This window comes from Leguminivora glycinivorella, chromosome 7, assembly GCF_023078275.1.
Source record: "Leguminivora glycinivorella isolate SPB_JAAS2020 chromosome 7, LegGlyc_1.1, whole genome shotgun sequence".
NCBI classification, from domain to species: Eukaryota; Metazoa; Arthropoda; class Insecta; order Lepidoptera; family Tortricidae; genus Leguminivora; species Leguminivora glycinivorella.
The window spans coordinates 20,183,525-20,196,191 of NC_062977.1; the positions used below are offsets into that span (position 1 = coordinate 20,183,525).

The 12,667-nt window shown below is 36.3% G+C and overlaps 1 protein-coding gene across 1 annotated transcript in view; it reads right to left on the reverse strand.

The window, feature by feature from the left end:
- Positions 1 to 12,667, reverse strand: part of LOC125228069 — a 137,285-nt gene that overhangs the window by 95,724 nt on the left and 28,894 nt on the right. The window contains exon 2 of the mRNA XM_048132517.1: positions 1,605 to 1,650. The gene's annotated coding sequence lies outside the window, so the exon portion shown is untranslated. The remainder of the gene's footprint in view (positions 1 to 1,604; positions 1,651 to 12,667) is intronic.

The following is a 12,667-nucleotide window of genomic DNA, read 5'->3' on the forward strand; positions in this document are numbered from 1 at the left end:
CGTTTCGAACTCTTTACAGCGTTCGTGGTCAACAGGTGACTGAGGAAAAATTACAATGTGCAAAAGCTACCCACATACAAGAAATATTAACGAACCATGACCACAAACATTTTTTATTCAAAGTTTACAATTAATTGTATATTTACGCACGGGTGAAGTAGTAATAATTCTAAAAAAAAAGTTGACATGATTGGACCGGTCCGATGATAGAACCCACAGGTGACCACCATTGATAGCAACTAGGTACCTATCATATCACAAATAAAAATATTAAAAAATAGAGAAAACAAATGGCTGGAAACTGTTGTTCTATATTTGCTCATTAATAAAATGTTTAAAAGCATTTTACGTCAACACACAAATTTAATTGCAAATGTAATTATACTTATGTGATTTTTAACCCCCGACGCAAAAACGACGGGGTGTTATAAGTTTGACGTGTCTGTCTGTCTGTCTGTCTGTTTGTCTGTCTGTCTGTGTGTGTGTCTGTCTGTGGCATCGTAGCTCCCGAACGGATGAACCCATTTCGATTTAGTTTTTTTTATTTGAAAGCTGCGTTATTCGGGAGTGTTCTTAGCCATGTTTCATGAAAATCGGTCCACTAGGTCGCGGTCGGGGTTTTTTCAAAATTTTAATTTTGTGGTTAGGTTATATTCCTTCGCATAATTTAACTTCAACAGCGCTCGAAACACACTTGGACGCGCCACGCTTTTCCGGGAAGCGAGGCGCGAGTGAGGTTACTGGGTGGCCCAAGATGAGGCCTAAGGTACCTTACTGAATTCCGTTTAGCACGATTAGATTTTGAAATATTTAAGTGGTCCAATCAAAGCGCTGGTCCATTGATCGCAACCATTCCCTATGAGGGGGTCAAAAGTGGCTCCAAATGGTTCGTGTAATATTACACACGGTGCTGCTCTCCAGTTCTGTTACTTGAGCTCGGCTTGACACGCTGCCGCCTGTCGAGATGCTGTTTTACGTCAAGATGTTCAATGTTCATACCACACTCAGCAGCTAAAGCTAGCAGAATACGTATAGTGGAGTATCTGACAACGGTGTTCGTAACCGAATGCACCAAACGCTCACGAAACGAAACTCTCATAGATATTTATCTCTATCGCTCTTGCGTATTGGCACGACAGTGCCAGATTACCTTTCGCGGCATTTCGTTTTCGATTTGCCTTGCAGAAATGCCATTCGGCTACGGCACCTGGAGATGCTCTGCATGACTAAAGTTCTTCCATTTTGGCACAGAACCCAAATTTTGATGGTACTAAGATTGTAATTACGATCTATTTTTATTAATAAATAGATCTATTTATATTAATAAATAGATCGTCATTACAATCTTAGTATCATCAAAATTTGGGTTCTATATGTATATTGAGTTTTGACGTGCTTACGTAGTTAAAACTTTCTTAATTTTGTCTCTCAAGTTTCGTGATATACACTACAAACTTTACTTGACGAAAATTATACGATTTCATTCCATTTGAAGTTTTCTCGAGCGATTACCTTGATTGTCAGTTTCACAGGTTTGTAATTATATTTTATGAAAGACGAATATATTATAATACTATAAAGTAGGTAACTGATTATAAACGTACCTGTGATATTTATTAAATGTACCAATACCTATTAGGTATACCGGGTCTGTAACAAAAGCAAAAAAATAAAATTAAATATATTTTAAGTTAATTAGTTTTATACTGCATTTTGTTTGCATAATACTGCATTTTGTTTTTATTGAGCTTAATAAGTTATATTGTTGTATATAATAGGTGTAATATTGTATTTTTCTGTTTTAGGAACTAAAAAATAAACTTTTGTCTATACTCCTTATACTCGCCAACATTAGTTCAGCGAGTTTTAAAAATAACTTGTTTTGCTTTTTAAAATCCTTGAAAGTTTTCCTAAAAGGTAATGTATTGTGAATTCTGTTAAGTAGGTATAAAACGTGACAGACAACGTCAATGACAACAACAATGGCGTACATTGAAGCTAATATTTATTATGTATGAAAGATTAAATAATTAAAGACTTCATAATTTTTAAAAGTCGCTGAACAAATGTTGATCAGTTTAAGGAGTATAGTCTCATATAATTTTATAACGGTGACTAAACAAGGCTTTGTAGTTAAATGTCAAGAAAGTAAGGTATACAAATTAAACAAAGCTTCTACGGTAGTTATGCATATTGGAACAATATGAAATATGAAAACTTTCGAGCTAGTCATTAGAGATTTGATCCGTTTTGAAAGTTCAATTCAATTAAAAAACTTAGTTCACGTAATGAAATTAGTTTGCGAAATGTTCCCTTTGGAATTAGTAGGTACAGCTATTTCACAAATTATTTGTAAATATACTGGTTTTTTTTTTTTTTTATTATAAATGGGCTTACTCTTGACCACAGACTAGCCAAAGGCAAAGACGTGGCCTACGATGGAGTGAGCTCGCCCAGAAGATGCCTGTTCACTCTTGATTTGAAGGTTGCCGGGTTATATGAGCTCGGAATGGTTTACTTTAATTGTGTATTTAGCTATAGGAAGTACCTACTTATCTTATTAGTATCAAAGAACACAATATTTACTCGTAAGTACATACACTTATAAAACGAAATAAATAATTATATCCTTATTAGGAAAATTACTCCAGATATTGTCTGAAAATTTTGACCTATAGGTATATATTCCGACTAATTTATAATACTTATCGGTAGGTAACTGAAACAATAAAGTGTATATCAAAATTTACTTATTTACAGAAATAGTACATTACATCAGAGGCCGGGAAAATGAGGATTTCCGGCCAAGTGGGTATATACGGATAGGGATACGAGGCCGGGAATCCGTTTTCACGCCGAGGCATGTATAGTGCTTTTCTCAAACATACAATGTAATAAAAAAAAATGCTCTAAAGGACAATATTTTATAAAAAAAAAGTTACTTTGCAGGCCTAGGCCTAAAAAATAATATGAAATCCCTTTACAGTCCTCTCGAGTTGTTGCGCCCAAAAAGCGATACTTCCCAGCCCATTTTAAGGAACGTAAAGACAATATTTCATTGCATGTTTGAGAAAAACATTTTTTCGACTTCGAATATCCGCAACATATCCCGTAATAACCTAACCAAAAATTAAAATTTTGAAAAAAACCCCGACCGTGACATAGTGGACCGATTTTCATAAAACATGGCTAAGAACACTCCCGACTAACTCAGCTTTCAAACAAAAAATACTAAATCGAAATCGGTTCATCCGTTCGGGAGCTACGATGCCACAGACAGACACACACACACAGACAGACAGACAAACAGACAAACAGACAAACAGACAGACAGACAGACACACACACAGACAGACACGTCAAACTTATAACACCCCGTCGTTTTTGCGTTGGGGGTTAAAAACCAACACATATATTATGTGATGTTTAGAAACTACGATATCCAGTTTTTTGAAAGTCGTTTTTCTTTCATCCCTATAGTTTTCTGTACGTTCGAAAATCCATAGTGACATTGCAACACTTTTGAAAATGATTCATAAATCTCATGAATTCCATTTCTCCTCTTTAGAAGCGAAAACACAGGGTAGTATTAAATTCGAAACAAGCAACTGCATCCGAAATGTAGATTCAGACCAAATATTTGCCCTCCCGAATGGGAAAACGGCCAGTGACTGGTCACGCGCGTGAAGTCCGGCTTTACAGTATGCATTGTTTCTCTGAGACAATAATTCTCTGAACCTACCAACGAGTTTCTGAAGTTCCGATAGCTATGGAATATCGTGCACTGAGAGAAAATACAACCAGTTTTCATGTTCGTTCAACAAGTTTTTTGGTTAAAATAGCGCCTACGTGCTCTTTGGTTCAAACAACAAGCTACTTGTCATTTGAATCGGCAATATATTTGAATCAACAAGTCGATTTTATAAAAACAACCTGACACATATTGTTTTATACATACGTTTGGCTGATTCAAACGGATAAACCGCAACAAGTCGAACTTGTTAAATTCACAATGCAAATTGCTCTCAGTGTGAGCAGACATATTTAGCCACGCACGTCGCACAAGGCCATAAGCTATAAACTTTTTAGAGAGCTATTCAAGAAATGGATTTGTTGAAATCCTTACTTGAGTGTCCGTACTGTGGCTTAAATGGACATTTTAATAAGTTTTGTATGGCAAACTATTGAATGGACGCAGCTACAAAATGGCTTGATATGTAATTTAGTATGTGTGCCATATAAGTTTATATTTTTTTAAAGGGTTATTTAAACTTTCCTACTGACTTTGAATCGTGAATAATAAATAATATTGGAAGTGTGATATACCTAAATTAATGTGTTTTGTTTAGAATAGCTACTAAGGTACAGCGGGGCAAATCTCACAATACATGTGTACCTTCTTGAGCTTACCGTGGGACTCAGTCAATCTGTGTAAGAATGTCCTGTAATATTTATTTATTATTATATATTTATGTAAGATCATACCCAAGAATACACAATTTTTGAAGCCCCTAGACACAGTATAAAGCAGTAATAACTCTTCTAACAAACTTCACTCCGCGCGGTGTGTCGAAAACTACTCTCCATATGCACCGAATACATGCGAAACTGGTAAGTATTGGGCTGGACAGTCGGGGCCGCGTTCGCGCGCTGTGTTGACGTGTTGAGTTCGGGAAAAAATGACGTCAGCACCGAAGACATATTTTCGTTACTGTAGTGTTTATGGGTGTATGGAGAACAGTTCTCAAAATGCGAAAATGTCAGAATGTTCTTTAGAATTCCTAGACACCCAGAAAAGTAAGTGGTTGTTATATTTTTGCAGTGTTAGGTACATTATTGCTTACGTAAATGGCGTAAAAGTGAGATTTAAAGCTAGAATGACACATTAAAATCAATAAGGATTTATCTGTAACGACATTTAGGTAGATGCTGCGATCTATCTAGCTCGAAAGTTTGGTACCTACTTAAATATTGTGCAAACATCTATTCAAACATTTTATGTAAATACGATTTCGTCAGCAAACACGTACTTGAATCTTTATTAGATAAAAAGGTAGAAAGAGCGTTGGTACTAGCATAGCGCCATACACAGTTACTACGAGTAGGACAGTAGCACAGGTACAACCCTGCGTGACCTTGCGCAGTAGTAACGACCGCGTCGCCGCTGCCGGAGATTAACTACTGATTTATCCTTATACTGTGCCCTAGATGACGGGTATGTGAAGTCATCATGGAACTACATTTCCAGGGCAATATCATTATGATTGAAGTGACAGCTAGTTGGTCATAAAAAATCATATCATTTTCATAAAATAAGAGAAAAAAAAGTGGTACTACGGTAATGCTAATGACTGAAGATCGATTAGAGTAGCTACATTGATCTTTTTCAGTACATAGTAAGGTATGTATTATGAGAGTGTTTAGTCAACCAATTGGAACCCTAGGCCACTGTAGAACTGTGTCATAGTGACGTTATTAATCAAAGTGTATGAGAGCTCTTACTGCTTGTCATTTTGACATGGTTGTAGAGTGGCCAATTGGTTGACTAATACAGGATGGTATAGGTGAAAATTAGTAACACAAACAAAACAAACGCCTATTCGAACATGTCACTCACACATACAACAGGTGACTTACTTAAGTTTTTCACCTATATAAGGTTATTTCTCCTGATTTCCTTCCATCTATACATTTATTTTTTTACGTACATGTTCGTGATAACACAAGAAATACGAGAAAATAAACAAACGAGGAAACGTAACACGCACTTCTGCAACACTATATATATAATTGTGTCCAATGTTTTTGCCATCGTTGTGCGCACTTTTTGCCTCATTATGAGCTGGGTGGCTAGCCGAATGGCACAAACGCTCACGAAACGCTCACGAAACGAAGCGCTAGTAGATATCTATCTCTATCGCGCTTGCGTATTGGCGCGACAGAGCCAGCGGCGTATCGCTTTCGTTTGGCGTCGGAGAAATGCCATTCGGCTACGGGGCCTGGTCCCGTAGCCAAATGGCATTTCTGCGACGCGAAACGCCACCGAAACGCCGCAGAAATGTAGTTTGGCTCTGTCGCGCATATACGCAAGAGCAATATAGATAGATAGCTACGAAAGAGATATTATATCGTGAGCGTTTCATAAGCGTTATTCGGAAAACAACGTTCACAAATATTTTATTTAGTATAGGTACTATATAGATCCTTTTTACTGATTTTCGTTAACTTTAAGGGATGTTTATTTAGGTCAATTACAATAAATTTCTCTAGAAAACTAATGTCATATCTTACGAGTTATTAAATAAGTAGTATATGTGGTAGATGTGTTCAGTGAATACATGTACCTAGAACTGTAACTGTAAATAGTGTAACTAATAATGGAAAAACGGATCGGTTACAATTGCGCCCAAGACGAGATTTGCCCCGCTGTACCTTACAGATTGTAACAAAAGAGGAAAGTAAGTAACAACACGGAAACTTGGGAACACTTATGTCCCCTGTTGAGATAGAAATTGCTCCTGATTCTGATTAGGAATGACTTCAAATTCACTAAAAATAAATTGCCAACAAAAAAAGAAAAACGCTCACAAAACAAGTTTTTTTTTAAATTATGATTGAATTTTATTTTCTTATTTACATTAAATAATTAAATAAATATTATAGGACATTCTTACACAGATTGGCTGAGGCCCACGGTAAGCTCAAGAAGACTTGTGTTGTGGGTACTCAGACAACGATTATATACATATAATACTTATATACATAGAAAACATCCATGACTCAGGAACAAATATCTGTGCTCATCACATAAATAAATGCCCTTACCGGGATTCGAACCCGGGACCGCGGCGCAGCAGGCAGGGTCACTACCGGTCGTCAAAATGATTGACATTAGACGTGAAAATCATATAAATATCAATGAACCGTTTACTCACTTCGAGCCGTCTGTCTGTCACAAGTCACGACCAAACGTTATCTCAGTGCAAAACTTCGGCTGAAGCCAAAATTTTACTGAAGTATTCATTGGCGAGACTATTTTCAGATGAATTGGTAAAAAATACCTGCAGGCGAAATGGGATCAAAATGGATTAAGTATAATAAAGAGAATTACTGTAAAGGAAATAAAAATGACGCAGTATCTAAACTTTGGAACCTCAGATTTGACAATTAAAAAGGTAATCACGTTCTATATCCCGGTCAATATAATTCTAATTAAAATTTGAGCTGAAATACTGAAAGTAACAAGTATTTCGAACTAGACTTATTTTTTTCAAGTAATAATTTCCAATAAATAATTGCAAGGAGCATATTTTTAATATGTTCATTGCTCATGCGACCAGCCGGCGTATAGATATAGGCTACTTGACCGTTTTTAGGGTTCCGTACCTCAAAAAGGAAAAACGGAACCCTTATAGGATCACTCGTGTGTCTGTCTGTCCGTTGTCACAGCCAATTTTCTCTGAAACTACCGAACCGATTAACTTGAAATTTGGCACACATATGTAAACCTGTGACCCAAAGACGAACATGTAATTTAAATTAAGAAAATTCAATTATAGGGGCCACTTATCCCCATAAGTAGGTAAAAGTGAAAATTAAACATCAAAGTTTCTAGAACTACATTGTGTTACATATCAAATAAAAGAGCTTTTGTATAAGTATTTCAAAAATATATTTTTAATAATTTTTAGTAAAGTAATTTTCAAGTAATTAAAGAAAATAGGCAAAAAATTACCTTATCTCCAAAACTACTAAGCGATAAATTTTCAAAAAAATACACACCCTTCTTGTAGTGTACGGAACCCTTGCAACACGAGTACAACTCGCACTTGGCCGTTTTTTTAAAGTCTGCCTTATATGATTAAGTACTGTCCAATTAACCGAAATAAAATATTGTCATATTTTATTATGACCTAAAAACAGCAAAAATATTTTTAAAGAGTACTTTTACGTAATCAGGCGAACACAACCCAATCATATTCATCTATATATTATCTGTGCATTACGTCATTCTACTCGAAAACAACATTTTCTGACTTTTAAGTGTGAGGCATAAAGTTCATTATGTCAGTGATTGTTTAGACATGAAGTAAGTTCAGATTCGGTGACGTCACTACATCGCTGACAGCGTTTTCGGTGGCTAAAATAAAATAAAAATTACACACAAATAAAATAAAAATTACAAGCTTTTCACTCTCGTACCGTACTATTAGGCCACTCAGCAATCTTCGTGGCCTGAACATGGTACTCTACTGAAAAGCTTTGTATTAAATATATCACGATTATATAAAATACTATTGCCTATAGATACGAATATAAATTGCGAGATAGGTACAATACATATCCGCCAATATCTCATAAAGATATGAAACAAGTAAAAGGAAGCTTTTGCAGCTTTATCCGTCGTTTGAAAACGTGGGAGACATAAAGAAACAGTGAATAAACCCACGCTGAAGGGCGTTTACGAGAAATATTTGTTCACGTAGGAAATATAACTTTATGATGTGGAAATTTGAGACAGCTGCGGTCTTACGTGCCTAGGCAATAAGAGGGGGGGGGGAGTCTCAATGGCTTTAGGTTGCTTTGTACGTTAGCACTTACTAACCCCTTTATCTAATTTCTTCTTAGGCTACGACCACAGAATATATAATAGTACAAGTACAGAAGGCTCACTCCTTTGATGTTCACAAAATGCCGCCATTCTAAATTCTTACCTACATTAACAAACAGACCGCACGCGATCAGCCAACATTGAATTTTATTGCGCCGCACGAAGGTCGTCGCCAATGAATGGGCCGCGAACTCGCGGCCGCTGACATGTACTTGTAGCGCGGCGATAGAATCGCGGAGTGAGCCGCCACTGCTACGACTGTTACATTATACAATCATATAAACTTGTAGAAATGTTATATTTAGTTACATTATTATAATGCCAGCCAGTTACATTATTATAATTTAATTATATTATTACTACTGCCTTTAGAATTTATCACTATGCTCAGAATTCAATTCTAGTTTCCTATACTCCATTCATGATTAAATTTACACCCTCGTCGTCAATACGACGCCATTTTGATCCCTTGTAAAATAATCTACTATTTAGTGACAATTATAATTATGACGATATAATACGGGTCAGACAAAGCCCATACAAAAATATAAAAAGCTAAAATGCGTATCCCTGTAATGTATGGGCCTTTTCGGCTTGAAACTAGATGGCGCTGTTTCGCAGCCTGGAAGTGACCAAAATCATATTTTCTCCAAATATTTTTGCGTGTTTTTATTCTTTGTAAGAACAAATGACATGCTTCTTTATTTTTATATCATGATATCACGTCATTGATACACATTTAAAATAAATTGTAGGCAATGTATAGTTATGATAGTATTTAATAGGTGGCGCTAAAAATATTTAGGTACGATTGAGGACGATGAAGATTGTAAATCATGTTTGTATATCCGTCTTTCACGGGAAAACGGAGCGACATATTGACGTGATTTTTTAAGTGGAGATAGTTGAAGGGATGGAAAGTGACAAAAGCTACATTTTGTCTCTTTCTTACGTGAGCGAAGCCGCGGGCAAAAGCTAGTCCTATATAAATAATCCTTGATTCGCTTATATTATATCAGTTCAATAAAGAAATGTTTCAAACTCTTAAGTAGGTATCAATCTATCATGCTTCACATATCAAGATATAACATTATTGCCAGTAAATATTTTTTATTCAAATGAACACCGACCAGCGAAGCAGAAAAAATGTATTAAAGAAAATTTGAACAAGGCCAAAGACTAAACTTTCGCTCAATTGAAAATAAATGGCGGGTAAAATATAGCACACTTTGTGCCTATTAAGATTATTCTAACAAAAAGGGTTCCGTATAAAATAAATTTTGAAATAGTTATTTGTTATACAAGGGTGCAAAGTTGTATTTTAACTCCGAGTGTGGAATTGAAAGACGAGCAAGTGAAAGGATTATATAGTAGAACTAGAACCACAAGCGAAGCGAGTCTTTCGAGAATAGAATCTTGAACTTGGCGAGTTTTTCAACACACGAGAAGTAAAATACTTGCACACAAATATTTGCACCCGTGTGTAACACAAAATTTCTCTCCTCACTATATAGTGAGGAAAGTACCTACAACGCAAACGTTTATCACTGCTTCCAGTAGTTCCACAGATGGCATCTTCATGACTAGATTCACCCACTCTTATCAATTATGAAGCAGAAAACTTGACTATATTCAAGGTCAAATTACTTTATCCACTGGTGGATAAAGTGCGTTTTTACCCGCTGGCATTAAAGGATAAACACGTGTTTCCGAGCTAGTGAGGGGAAAATAATATTTCTCGACCGGTCTGGTGGCAATGACACTGCCTGCTAAGCCGATGGGCATTTTTTTTATACTACGTCGGTGGCAAACAAGCATACGGATTTATTTGTGAGATGAGAACAGATGTTTTTTTCTCATAATATACAGGGTGCCCGGTAATTAATGGACAACCTTTTATCCACCAAGAGGGCACCTTATAAGTACTGGTCCAGAAAATCGACTTTAAGGTTTAGTAAAAGTCGCCTGGTTTTCGAGATTTTCACACTTTTTGAAATTTTAGGTAGTATTAAAATTTTGCCTCGCCTTTTTGCCTTTGCTTTTGCGTCGCCTGTGTGGTGACGGGTTAAGAATTTCACCACCCCCTTTCTTCCCGTGGGTGTCGTAGAAGGCGACTGTGGGATATGGGTTAAATTGTGGCGTAGGCGAGAGGCTGGCAACCTGTCACTGCAATGTCACAGTTTCATTTTTCTTTCAACCCCTTACTTGCCAAGAGTGGCACTGAAGCTTTAGTAGTTTCATGTGCTCTGCCTACCCCTTTATGGGATACAGGCGTGATTGTATGTATGTATGTTAAAATTTTAAAAAGTGTGAAAATCTCGAAAACCAGGCGACAGGCCTTCTAACCACATTTTAATACTACCTAAAATTTTAAAAAGTGTAAAAATCTCGAAAACCAGGCGACTTTTACTAAACCTTAAACTCGATTTTCTGGACCAGTACAAGGTGCCCTCTTGGTGGTTAAAAGGTTGTCCATTAATTACCGGGCACCCGGTATATCGTCTGATTTCTATATGAGTGAAAAAAAAACTATTTGTTATTACAACTTATCTGTTTTTTAACCTTAAGCAGTAACATTTTAACAACGCGTTGTCATGGTTACAGAGCAAAACAATGCTTTTTCAATTTTTTCGTTAGTGCATGCGAAGCCGGGGGGGCTTTTTATTATGTAGGGTTTTTAAAGATCTATGCACTACCCTGTAAATGACTAATAACTGTTCGGGAGTAAAAAAGGTTTGTAAGACTTACCTTATTACTTTAACGGGCCTATGATAAAACTCTTTATCTTAGAAAATTAGATGCCCGGCTGGAAAGTTAAATGTTTATTTTAGATATTCTAAGGATGCCTAATTTACGAAAGTTCCTAACGAAGTAAAGAGTGAGAATAGCCTTTGTTTTAATTAGTCAGCATTAAAAAAATCCTCTTAAAACTGTATTTAGAGAGAAAAAACCTTCAGACACATTTAGAGGAACTCCTTGTGGCGATCGATTAAAAAAATTAACAACCCTTTTCTTATATTGGGTGCGGCAAAAGGCATATAAGGTACAGCGGGCCAATTTCGACTGTGGGGCCCATGCAACTAATCCATTTTTTTCCATGTTTTACAATGTTTGCATTATTATTTAGTGTCCACTGGTTACACGTGGAACTCAACTTAATAGTGTAATAATGGAAATAACCTAACGACAAAATTAAAATTTTGAAAAAACCCGACCGCGACATAGGAGAACGATTCTCACACCCACGCGGCTGTCCAAAATCAAAACCTAGCAAGGGACATTTTTTGTCAAAATACGTTTTTTTAATCAATCAGCCTCAAATTTTGAGCTGCGTCTAATGCAAAAACACCTGTATTTCTATCTCAATTAGAATCAAAGTTACGGAACCCTCTAAACCTAGCAAGTGCATATCTTACATGCAAATATCAAAATCAAAATCCTAGTAAGTAACATTTTCAAGTCCAAAAACCTAGTAAGTGCATGCTATACTAGGTTTCTGAGTTTGTAAACGGAACATACTAGGTTTTTGAATATGGAATTGTCCCATACTAGGTTTTAAATTTAAAAAATTGCCGAAGGGTTGAACAAGGAATTCAAATATAACAATAAATAAAACATAGCAAGTCAGTAATGAGTGAAGTTTGAATTCAAACGGTCGCCGTTCCCGCGCCCCCGCCCGCGTTTGTTCCGTTCGGGATCCGAATTTAGGGAACGAGTTTCAACCTGAAGTTTCTAGTTTGTCGTACTTTGCGCTGCTGCGCGGACGCATGATGAATAAAAGTGATCGATGGAGACGAATTTTAGCAGCTGCTTTTAGATAGTCATTCTCATTATGTTCGTTGTTTTAGCCCGTGATATTATACTTATTTAATATTGTGTGTGGCGAAGTGTTTGTGGTGCTGAATTGTGGTTTTTTATTTGTGATGTTTTAATGGGGCTTGGATCGAGGTATTAACATTCGGAATGCTTTTTAACATTATTTTTGCGATCTATTTTACGTAGGTACCTACTTAACCTACTTATATATATTTGACGATGGGAGCAACTTAAAATAGT